Genomic DNA, 10158 nt, shown 5'->3' with positions numbered 1-10158 from the left:
AGTGCATTAACAGTTCATATAAACAGATTATCTCTACACTGTAAGAAATGTTCATGTTAGGTGTCACCACAGTGTTACAAGCCCAGAGTAACAGTGTGTCAGCACACTGTAACAACCCTCCAGGTTAACAGTGTCCTCATGTGACTGTCTGGAAGCACCATGACTCAAATTTTACTCAGCTTATTAGACTGAGTTAATGTTGCCCTCTCTTACTCCTCTCCTCTCCTCTCCTCCGCAGTGATTTCTGTTTTCATGTTCACTCATGAATAATTTTACCAGCTCATACATTAGTCATGTTTGACTGGCATGTCACTAACGAGGCTTGTTACCTCTCAGCAGTCAGTATGTGAATGAGTGTCAATTTACACAGCTCTGTGTTAATATAGATGGTAGGGATTATACCTGATTATTCACTTGTTAGCATTATAAACCACCTGAACTAAAAATAAACCAATAAACAAGCCATGTAAAGTATGACAATTTCAGCTGCTGCATTAAGCATGAGAAAATATTCTCCTTTGTTGTTCTCAGCAACAATTTTAGTCATGTCCTCAGGAAATCTCCCTAAAGGACTAGGAACACCAACTTCAGTCACTTTAATCTGTGTGTATTTACAGCGAGGTTCAGGGTGTAATTAGCCTAGCTCAGTCAAAACATGAATATTTTGTCATTTTCAGTATGAAAAATAATTTATAAAAACAAACTTGAGATCCCGGCACGAACACAATTCACTTATCAATAATGAGGACAAGCTAAACTCATATTAGCTAGCGAGCCGAATGTGTCATTTTAGAGCCCTGCTGTACGCTAAATTATATTCTTACAGTTAATTTGAATTCATTTCACAATCCCACAAGCTTGCTGGCTAACAAACATCCTAAGATTAGCCTATTTTAAAGGAACACTTCAAGTATTTATGAAATTGTCTTTTTCTCTTCAAATTCAGATTAGAAGGATGGATATTAGTTTAACCGAAACCGTAGTACCTATCTCCTGTACTTAGATGCTCACAAATTAAAACATACCATCCTTCTAATCGAATTTGGAAGCAGAAAAAGACAAGTTTCAAAATACTAAAGTGTTCCTTTGAAAAAATAGCTAAATCTTAGGATGTTGTTAGCCAGCTAAGCTTGGTGGAAATTTGTGAAATATTCAATAATTAACTGTATAGAATATAATTTAGCGCACAGCAGGGCTCTAAAATGACACATTCGCCTTCGCTAGCTAATATTGAGGGCGGCGGTGCGTTTGATTTGTTTAGTACTGATTGCGTTTAGCTTGTCTTCATGTCTCGATTTATTTGATTAAATTGTTCTTTGATATATTGGTTCGTGCCGGTGATCCAAAGTTTGTTTTATAAATTATTTTTTCAATACTGAAAAATGACAAAAAATATTCATGTTTTGACTGACTAGGCGTTATATGTTTTTACAGACCCTGAACCCTCTGTTATAATGTGAACATCTACAAGGCTATAGAAAGTATTGAAGTTTGGTGGCAGTGGCCTAGTCCTTTTTAGAGCATTCCTGAGCGACATTGACTAAAATATTGGTTTGCAGCGTTGATATACAATTGCAAAAGGAGGACAATTTTATGTGAGTCTCAATGTGCTTAATGCATCGATATGTATTTTTGGCATGTGAGCTTGTTAACAGGTTGGTAGGTTGGTGTGGTTTTAATTTTATGTTTTCAGTTTAGGTTTTTTATGATATGTTAACAAGTGAATAACTTTTTTTTTCAAAACATGTATAATCCCTACCAATGTTTGCATTTATAGTTAATACAGCACGATCTGTGGTAAATGTGGAGCGAGGCTCTATTGTTTCATGTTGAGCTGGACTGTGTTTGCTTTTTTTGAGGATGTGGTTAAATTCTTACAAGCTCCTTTTTCTTTTATTTCTTGAGTTAGTTACTATGCCATTCTGAAACGCATTGTATCTTAGTAATGTTATGAGCGGGTAAAAAGATTCGATTTGAAGTGTGTTGGAGTGTTAGTGGTGTGTGTTTGATGTTGGTTGTTTGAGGGATCATGGAAAACAGATAATGATCATCTGCGTGAGGAGAGAGAGGTGAGGAGAGTTGAGAGAAGATTGAGGATTGAAATGGAGAGGTATTTGGAATATGAAGGTAGTAAGATTGATTCTAACGAGTTCGAGAGACTCAGGTCTATAATAAGTCTGATAGAAAGTTGTATCGTTGTATGTTCTTCATGGTTCTTCTCATGGACATGTCACTATTGTATGGGTACATTCCTTGTGGAGGACCTGAGGGGTGTGTGACTAATGTGCTCTCTTATCTACTTACATGTTTGTATCTCGTGGGGTCTTGTATGACAACTGTTGTGTTTTTGCAGGATTCGGGTGTGACTTTTCGCTAAATGCTATTATACTTTCTTATTTATGGCGCTTTGTATGTTGGTAGAAGATAAGCGGTGTTTTCTATTTGAGTTAACTTGTTTATATGCACTGCATTATCACTAGAGCAAGATCTGGGTCCACATTGTCATGGCCATATTGCATGTCCTGCGCATTATACCTATTTATTATTGTCAATGAGTTCTCAATATTCACAGATGACTCTCGGAATTATTTGAGGCTGTGGGTTGCTGTGGGGGGGTTTCATGTTTGGGACCTCAGTGGTATGCTGTATGTTAGTACCTAAACAACTTGCGGCAGTTCGTTTCAACTGTGATTGTGATGAAATAGGTCTCTTGGTTTTTGATTGTTTTTGTTTGGTTGTTTGATGTTCATGATCTTTACTGTATTCTTTTTTTTATGCGCTTCATGCTAGAGGTATCTGATAATATGGACTCGTTAATTCTAGCTTTAATTTTAATAACATACATTTACATTAGTGATAGGTTTATTAATTGTACACAGATTTTATCTACCTCAGTTACGTTTTCTGTGGGGTTATGTTGCTACGCTGTCTGTCTATATCTATAGATGATGTATTGTTTTATCATCTCTTTGCGTTTGTTAGATTATTACCCCGTGTAGATTTATTAATTCGCTGAGACACGCTTAGGTTGGCAGTTAGGCGATCTTTTCACTTACTGATGATTTTGTGCTAGTTGGTCTACTATTTATAATACTCTAGTTTCTGATAGGTGCTGTGTGCGTCTCACCAACATATTGGTGTAATAGTTCGACTAATTAGGTCCAGCTTATTGTAGTTTGTACGTGTTATTATCACGTAAAACATGCGGTCGCTTTCATGTGGTGGGATATTAGGTTGTGATGTCTAGGAGAGTCGTCCTCAAGTCTTATTTTGTCAGACAATCCTGTTGTCGGATCAGAAGAAAACACAATCTGTATATGAAGCCGTTTGTGGTGAGTTCCGCTGGTATGTTTTCGTCATGGCCACTGTAGTTTCCCCGTGTGATTAAGTGTTATGCTTTAAAACTAGGAGAGGTGATGCGTTGTTTCTATTCTTGGAGGGTGAATTTTACATCAGGATACACTTGTATACATTTCCGATCGATTAGGATTATGTCATCTAATTATTCCGGACTAGCGCCGATTGTATTAGTGCTGTTGTAAATTACTAATGTTTAGCATGCGGTCGTATACTTAGCTGTATGTTTTATCCTATAATGATAAGAGGAGGAGATTTACGTACTAGTTATAATTCTTAAGTGTCCAGGTAGATAACGTTGTGCTGTTTTGAGACAAGGAATAGTGATCGAGTCTATATATCGTTTTGAGTGTCGTCGGTTGATGTACTCTCAGATGACAAGGCAAATTACAAAAATTAATATAGAGCTGTCTGCATTGTTCACTGAGTGTCTCTTGTCTCTTGCTTCGTTGTGAGATCTGTCATGGCAGTAAGGCCTATGTTACATATGCCAGTCGTCATGTCTCAGTAGATTAGCTTCATCTATTCTCGATGGGTGGAACAAGCCAAGGGGTCCATAGCTTCTATCTCATTTGTTGGTTGAGAAGTCGCGTAGTGTTTCATTGGGTCTATTGGCATCTGATATTTCATCTTGTGCCCCGCCCCTCTGTCCAGACTAAGCAGCACAGCCACCAACTTCAGCTATGCACAGGTGGATTTTATGTTAGCCGAGTGTTTATAACAGTAAATGAGGTTCTTTTTACTGATGATGTTTTTATTTTGTTTATTTGGGGCAAGGTTTTATGATGAGCGCTTTGAGGTGGTTTTCATTTCGTGTTTCCTTTCATGTCGCGCTTCTACTCTGTTTGCCTCTTTCCTCTTACTCGTTTTCCTCGCGCTCCAGAAACTCTTATTGTTCTACCTCAGTCGGACTGTCTCCTTTTCTCTCTTATGGAACCTCTATCTTTCTCCTCTGCTCTCCTGTTCACCTCTCGTTCCTCCTCCCCCCCTCCATATGCTAGCAGTTGGAGCAGCAGTTCGATTGCCCTCCTCCCGCTCTAATTTGTTTTGGTGAGTCTTTTTTTTAGATTTTGTTTCTTTTTCTCCCCCTCGCCCTGTCTCCCTGTCCCCGGGGCTCTCTCCTGCTTCCTTAATGCTTTATGTTCTTCTTCCCTATCAATGTGTGCACTTCTGTCCGTCTCTCATTCTCGCTCCTAGTTCCTTTGAGTCCTCCTCTGTCCCTTACTCCGTCGCTGTCTCTCTTCCTTTCCTTCTATCGCCTCGTCTTTTTTTTGATGTAATCTAAATGACTTTTTTATTCCTTTGGCTATGTCTCTCTCCTCTCGAGCGGCGCAGGCCTTGTCCTCTCCAGGGATGCTCCTCTTTCTCAGCGGTATGTATTCTGCAGGAAGATGTATAGGCATAAGGAAGCTGCCCACGTGAATGTACTGCTCTCCTGCTGGTTGTAATTATTCGCTCTAGATTCTCGTTGTTCAGCTTGAGCTTCAGATAGATGCAGAGGTGAGGATATCTGCATTTGATAAGACTTTCTGATCGCATTATTTCTTTCATATGTTTGTTTTGATATTCTATACCTTGTTAGGAGGTTTTGTTATTTTTGTGATTATTTTAAGATTTTATCTGTTTTTAATCTGCTATATAAGGAAACTGCAACAATTATGCCACATTTGTTCATCCGCTGTCTCTGATGCCAATAATTTAAGGTGTATGTTTGTCCGACATCTTTATAGGGGTATAAGTTGAGACGTATCACGGCTCTAGACTTTTTTGTTTGGTTCAACCTTGACTGGCTCTTCGCTGTAGTTAGATGGTGGGCTTTTTTTATGGTTTCGACAGGTTCTCAATAAACATATAACCTAGTAATATTGTTAATCAAACGCGAGCGGTACGTTGACTATCAGGAGTTGATTGATGGTCAGTCTGGTCAGTTCATTGTCTATTTGTGTATAACTTGGATGAGGCAACTAATTGGTACAAAGCACGCAGAAAGACTTTGTCATATCTCGATGAGATTTGGGCAGAGTTGCTTTTTTATGATCTCTGTCGGGTGTGTTTACGGATGTTGTGAGTGCCGAAGTATTATGACAGCTATAAGTCTGTCGGTGTTAGAGAATGGAGGGATTATTTTTGGTCAATGCATCATTCTGTCACGCATATATTTAGTGGCCGTTTCACTGGATTAGTGTATGATATGTTCGGTATTTTGGAAACCCATGTTGTTTGGCGCCTTGCAAGCAAAGTGACTTGTTGATCTCTTGTTTCTTTAGCTGTACTGAATGGGGATTGCATATGCTCTACCCTTCGTTATATAACCTGTGGTGTTTGCTTAGCCCGCCAGCGTTAGCGAGCTTTTTAACACATGGTGTCTTACGTGTGATGTATGCTCATCATTGATGATTTACTCACCATAAGGAGTCGTTGAATTGGTTTGCTATTCCAGAGTTTTGAATTTTAGCTGTTCTGGTCTGTGATTGTCAGTTGTAGATTAGTATAGGTTAACGCTGGATTATCTTAGTGTATGTGAGTCAGGCTTTAATTATCTGTATGATGTGTATTTATGAAGAGAGTGAGCAGGCATGAAAATCGGTGGTAAAAGCTATTAATATTGCTTGTAGGGGAGTTTTGTGTCTGGGGCGTGAAATGTTAAGGAAACAGCGTCAATCTGCTTTATAGCTGCAATCACTATGAAACCTGACAGTTGATCTTATCATGTGCTCTCTGGTTTCATAGTAGTTGTTTTCTGTGTCCTCTCTGTTTGCAGTTCAAAGCACGAGACAATGCTGGAGGCTCGCGGAGCGGCGCCCTGTCCGCATCAAGGGCCTTACCCTCGGACCGGAGCAAGCTGAAGAACGGCGCACCTCCGGAGTGAAGACGCTCCGGCCGCAGGAATAACAACCTTTCACTGCCAGATCTTGATGCCATGTCAATTCTGACATCCAACTCAAACAGTAGAAACATTCACTTAACATTTACTTATATTATAGACCTTTGACTGCTTCCTGTTCGGATCTTACAATACAATCTCCTAAATCAAACTTTAATTTCTTAAAATTGCAGCCTTTTCTAATTCCTGTTTTTTTACTGTGTTTGCTGCTTAATCAGTAGACGACTACTCAGCAAACCCTATATTGGATTTTATTCTTGTACATTATTTCAGAAATGATTTTCCACTTGCGCTTTAATATTTTATTGAAGAAATCAGACTCACCTGCTGCCCACTGTTCATAAATTATCAGTGGGCACTTTCCCCAGTCAAAACTGTCGTTATATATGAGATGATGAATCTGATCACCCCTTATTCAATTTGTCTTATAACAGACGCGCAATAGTTTACTTCTTTAGGTGTGATTTAGATGTAGCGCTAGAATTGAAATTTCAGGGTCTTAACAAATTTTTTCACCTGACAGGTATAAAGTCAAACTGTAATTTTTGATCTTTACTGGGCGAAATATAGCATAATGTAAGAACCACAAAGGGAATTAGAGATCTAATAAAAAGATAAATACAGGAGTATACACAGATATCTCCTCAGACTCGAGGGTGCGCCTGCTGATATATTTGCTGCTTTATGTCAAACATCAGTCTGTTTCTCTTCTTCTAGTTCTAGGTCTTCTCATGGCTCCGTCATGTTGTTTACCAGTGCTGACAGTGGTTTTGCTGTGGTTTGTTGTTGTTGTTGCAGCACATCTCCGTTAGCAGGATGCACAAGGACAGGTGACAGGGCAAACCCAGCAAAACCCAAATACAGCCCTTATAACAAACCGCACCGCCCAGCTCACTCATGTATATACTCATCTAGCCTCTCTCTCTCAAATTAGAAAACTCATTATCACAATGAATGATTGATTTGTTTCCTGAATTAACTTAATAATACATTTATTTACTTGTGTTACTCTTCTCCTTCTCTCTCCTCTCCTCTCCTCTCCTGTCTTCCTCCTCAGAAGGCAGTTGGTGGGAAGCCCTCCCTCTCTCCCTCTTTCCTCTCCACACCCTTTTGCCCCGCCTCCTCCCTCACCGTCCACCATCCATCCTCTCCTCTCCTTGCCCTTACCCCCTCCTCACTACCACCTCTCTCCCGTCAACCCCTGCCTGATTCTTCTCTTCCTAACCATCGCCCTCCAAATAACTATCCTTGCGTCCCTCTTCACAGCTCTCTCTCCTAGCGTCCGGCTTCCCTTTGGACCAATCAGTATAGCGAGCCAGAGGATCTGATTCTCTTCACACTCATGTTACTGATGTATGGCTGATGTGGCGTGTTGTGGAGTCTGAACTGCGACCTTTGACCTCTGATCCTCCAAGTTTGGGGGTTTTGGGCCACAGACGCAGAAGAGTTCCAGTCAGAGACAATCAGCTTCGCCTGAATCCATGGCGCAGGGATTCAAAACCTGCAACCTTCTCACCTGACTTGAGGCTTCTATATTGTAGACATGACGATACAGAACCTCCTCTGCTATTGTCTTTTGGAATCAGACGATTTCTTCTCTCTTCTCGGGTTCCGAAAATTCACAGCTGACCTGACAGGAAAGTATGAATGATGCTTATGTTCGAACCAGAAATGGTATCTTCGCCTGCCGTATTAAAGTAGTGCAGCATGACCCGAAGGTGAACAGGAGAAGGCAGACTGAAACGCTTGTCCCACAAATCTGTGCGCAAAAACTGCGGATTTTTAAAATGCAGTCATTAGGACTTGAGCTGGTGGATGGAAAATCCTGGGAAAGATTTACAGAATCAAACCCCTACAATTTGATAGAAAAGCAGATAAGTGGTCCAAAAAATAATCAGTAGCAGCTTTTGTATGTCCGTTTTTTTGTTTGTCCTCATTTGTCATTTTTTGAGCTCCAAGATTTTGTAGGCTGAGTTCAATATCTATTCAACTTGAGGGGAAATTATTCAGTTTTTGGTGGTGTTTCATTCCTCGATTCTTTTCTTTTTACCATAATAATTGAATTACACCTAAAGTGATCGCTGCTGTCAGAGTCTATTCTGATGGACAAAGAATTGCGTTTTGGGTGGCAAGCCTGATCTATCTGGAAAATTTAAAGTGTTGAGGTTGGGTTTGGGTTTAGAATATGTATTCTTGTGTATGGACTTGGAATTTTATATGAACAATATCATGAACCATCATGTCGAAATGTAAGTGATATTAGCAGATGTAAAAGTCTCATGGTATGTTTAATACTTCAAACTGCCGTGCTGGTTAAGATATTACACTACTGTTTGGGCTGCGCTAGATGAATTGCTGCTTTTCTTGATGCTATGCCTTTCTGTTGAGACCAAGACCCATAAGGGGTTTTTGATCTGAGAGAATGTCAGGCTTGCCGCTGTAGGTCCTCCCTCATTGGACTTGGTCGGGTCTTCAGGAGTTTTGCGAGGTGGGCGTGTGGTTCTGGCACTGCAACAATATTTTCTCACGGGCGAAAGCGACATAATCTCTTCTTCTTTCGCTGCTGGGAGGAACTATAACCGTGAGCACAAAATCTGTGGATGGTTCAGAAAAACTCGCTGGAGCATTCCTCCATCAGAACGAAGTACTGGAGTGCAGATGTCTTCATGTCAGCATCTTGACTGTGGCGCGTCCACATATGCGTGCGCCCCCTCTTTCAGACGTCCCTGCACTCATGTTGACTCGTTCCTAGACATACAGCAGGCTTTGTTGTCTCAACCCATTTGTTCCTACTGAAAGTCATGGCCAGCATTAAAGAATACCAATGGTTAAACTGGTCCCAGCACAACCTCACCACCCCTGAGTGTTTCACCTGCCAAGAAAAATTTTGGGGGGGAGGGGTTTTCTAAGGTTATCATATGAGAAAGGTTAAAAAGTAATTCAGGGTTTTAATATAATTAAATGAAATTCAACTTACAAGGGTTAGAGAAAGTAAAGTGATGTATCCTTTAATGAACATAGTTTTAACTTGTCCCGCCTGAGCAAGAAAATACCGAAAAAGCACAATTACTATTCGGTCTGTTCTGAACTATGTGGTATGGCAAGGTTCAGAAAGTACGCATAATATATATGTCATATAACAGGTTTTAACAGGTCGCGGTTGGCCAATATTATTCTTGTATGGTATTCTATGTCAGCAAAATTGCCCAATAAGCCATACGACAGACAAACATTGTATCACAGCTCTAATGATAAGAGTTCAGGGACGGTTGTAATTACTTCGTCATTGGTTTGAGTACACTTTTGCTGGAAGTTTCAAGATAACCAGAGTTTGTACTGACCTTTCGTATAGTTACAAGGTAAATGGAACCCTCCATCATGTTTGATCTATCTTGATTGCCACCACCCTGTTTATGTAAGCCTTATAAGTTTGTATCGTGCTGTGTACGTCGGCGTTGTTATCACATCATGGAAGTAGCGTTCGAATGTATGGTAGAGTCTTGGGTTATTTTCGCTATTTATCGTACAGTTGAACAAGCCTTATTTTCGGTCCTAACCCTGTATGTGATGTGTTTATGATGACGGTCGTGATGTTTCTTCGAAGTTTTGGTTTTGTGTGGTCAACGCTTCTGTAGACTTCAGTTGTAGTTTACTCATCTAGTTAGCGCTGTCTTTGTGTAAACGGGTTATATAGTGACATTCTGGTGTAGATAATCTTCTGTATTGCTCACTGTAAACTCCAAACCACGAGCGTCGTATGCGATGAGTGTCATGAGTGTGATACTTGTTCATTTAACTTTGCAACAGCAATCTTTAGTATAAACGTGTTTCTGTGGAGTAAATAATCTGAGATTCATGTCGCTTTACGTTTTCCGGATTAGGCTCATAAAAATGTGATCAAGGTAATGGTATTAGTG

At 40.1% G+C, this 10158-nt stretch overlaps 1 protein-coding gene across 1 annotated transcript in view; it reads right to left on the bottom strand.

Annotated features, from left to right (window-relative positions):
- znf385b (zinc finger protein 385B) overlaps nt 1-10158 on the bottom strand; it is a 17113-nt gene that overhangs the window by 6096 nt on the left and 859 nt on the right. The gene's annotated exons all lie outside the window — the stretch shown is intronic.

The sequence above is a fragment of the Morone saxatilis genome, unplaced genomic scaffold (genome assembly GCF_004916995.1).
Source record: "Morone saxatilis isolate NCDOM2014 unplaced genomic scaffold, NCSU_SB_2.0 Contig5, whole genome shotgun sequence".
In the NCBI taxonomy this organism is placed as follows: domain Eukaryota; kingdom Metazoa; phylum Chordata; class Actinopteri; family Moronidae; genus Morone; species Morone saxatilis.
Note: the sequence above shows the minus strand (reverse complement) of the source record. Positions and strands in the feature narration are given on the sequence as shown.